The following is a 2,638-nucleotide window of genomic DNA, read 5'->3' as shown; positions in this document are numbered from 1 at the left end:
CACGAAAAAACGATATCTCCATTTTTTTCTTCCAATTTTTTTTCTTGTTTCTGTTTTTTCTTTTGAATTTTTTTCTATTCCTTCTCTGATTTTTCTTTTCCTTCGATTTTTTTTTTTTCATCTTCCGATTCTTTTTTTGATGTTTTTTTTTTTTCTCTAATTTTTTTTTTTTTTTTTTTTTCAAATGTTTTTTTTTTTCGTTTTTTTTCTCGAATTCTTTTTCATTCTTTCGACTTGTTCCTTTCAGCCTTCCACTGATTTCAACATTCGGGGTCAACCAGTAAACTCATAAGAAAACGATATCTCCTTTTTTTTTTCAATTTTTTTTTTCGTTCATGTTTTTTTTTTCAAATTTATTTATTTTTTTAAAATGTTTTTTTTCTTTTCCTTGATTTTTTTTTTTTTTCTTCTAATTTTTTTTTTTTTCCGTTCAAATTTTTTTTCCAATTTTTGATTTTTTTATTCATCCATTTTTTTTCCTCTCCAATTTTTTTTTTTTTTTTTTTTTTTTTTTTTCTTGTTTCCTAATTTTCTTTCCGCCCTGTTTTCTCCAGCCTTTCACCAATTTCAACGTACCGGGTCATCCAAAAATCCCACAAAAAAACCATATCTCCATTTTTTTTTTCCAATTTTTCTTCATTTTCTTTATTTTCCAAATGTTTTTTTTTTTTAATTTTTTTTTTTTTTTTTTAAATTTTTTTTTTTGCCCTGTTCCTTTCAGCCTTTCACTAATTTCAACATACCGGGTCATCCAGTAATCTCACGAAGAACCGATAACTCCATTTTTTCTCTCCGATTTTTTTCTTCGTTTTTTTTTTTTTTAATTTTTTTTTTTCTAATATTTTTTTTTTTTTTTTTCAATTTTTTTTTAATTTTTTTTTTGACTCATTTTTCCTTCAATCTTGTTTTATTTTTTTTCTGATTCTTTTCTTTATTTTTCGAATGTTTTTCGATTTTTTGATTTTCTTTTTTTTTTTCTCGGTTTTTTCTTTTGATTTTTTTTCCGAATTTTTTTCGCTTCAATTTTTTCTTTCTTTTTCCCTCTATTTTTCGTTTTTTTTTTTTTTTTTCTCTAATTTTTTTTTTCGCCCTGTTCCTTCCAGCCTTTCACTGATTGCAACATTTCGGCTTATTTAGTAATCTTACGCAGAAACGACATATCCATTTTTTTTTTTCAATGTTTCAAAAATTTTTTTTTTTTTTTTGTTGATTTGTTTTTTTTTATTTTTAATTTTTTCTCTGAATTTTTTTTTTCTTTGCTCTAATTTTGTTTCAATTTTTTTTTTTTTTTTTTTTTCCTACCTGATTTTTTTTTCCAATTTTTTTTTGCCCTGTTTCCTCCAGCCTTCCACCAATTTTGACATTTCGGATCATCCCGTGATCTCACGAGAAAACAACATTGCTATTTTTTTTTTTCAATTTTCTTTTCCAATTTTTTTTCTAATTTTTTTTTCTTTTTCTCAATTTTTGTTTTTTCATTTCTAATTTTTTCATTTTTCTCAATTTTTCTTTTCTGATTTCCTTTGCCGCCCCGTTCTTTCCAGCCTTTGGCCAATTTCAACATTTCGGGTCATCCAGTAATCTTACGAAAAAACGATATCTTTATTTCTTCTTTTAATTCTTTTTTTTGTTTTCAATTTTGTTTTTTTCAATTTTTCTTTGTTTTTTTCCAATTTTTTTTTTTTTTTTTGTTTCCTAATTTTTTTTTTCGCTCTGTTTTCTCCAGCCTTTTACCAATTTCAACGTACCGGGTCATCCAGTGATGCCACAAGAAAACCATATCTCCATTTTTTTTTTCCAATTTTTTTTTATTTTCTTTATTTGCCAAATGTTTTTTTTTTTTCTAATTTTTTTTTTCGCTCTGTTCCTTTCAGCCTCCCTCCAATTCCAACGTTTCGGGTCATCCAGGCGTCCCACGAAAAAACGATATCTTCATTTTTTTCTTCCGATTTTTTTCTTTGTTTTTGTTTTTTCTCTTCAATTTTTTTTTTTTCCTTCTCCGATTTTCTTTTTCCTTCGATTTTTATACTTATCTTTCGATTTTTTTTTTGATTTTTTTTTTTTTTTCTTTAATTATTTTTTTTTTTTTTCTTTTCTTCCCGAATGTTTTTTTTTTTTTCGTTTTTTTTTTTGAATTCTTTCTCATTTTTTTGACTTGTTCCTTTCAGCCTTCCACTAATTCCAACATTCCGGGTCAACCAGTAAACTCATGAAAAAACGATATCTCCTTTTCTTCTCAATTTTTTTTTTTCGTTTATGTTTTTTTTTTTTTAAATTTTTTTTTTTTCTCTTCAAATGATTTTTTTTTTCTCGATTTTTTTTTTTTTTCTCCTGATTTTTTTTTTTCTGTTTTAATTTTTCCTTAATTTTTTTTTTTTTTATTCATCCATTTTTTTTCCTCTCCAATTTTTTTTTTTCTTCAGTTCCAAATTTTTTTTTTCCGATTTTTTTTTTTTTTTCAAATTTTTTCAGATTTTTTTTTTTTCTTTTGAATTTTTTTTTTTTTCCAATTTTCTTTCGCTCCATTTTTTTTTTTTTTCCTCCATTTTCCATTTTCCGTTTTTTTTTTTTTTTTTTTTCTAATTTTTTTTTCGCCCTGTTCCTTTCAGCCTTTCACCAATTCCAACATACTGGGTCA

Source organism: Athalia rosae, unplaced genomic scaffold (assembly GCF_917208135.1).
Source record: "Athalia rosae unplaced genomic scaffold, iyAthRosa1.1, whole genome shotgun sequence".
Classification (NCBI taxonomy): Eukaryota; Metazoa; Arthropoda; class Insecta; order Hymenoptera; family Athaliidae; genus Athalia; species Athalia rosae.
The sequence above is the reverse complement of the archived record's forward strand: the minus strand, read 5'-3'. Positions refer to the sequence as shown.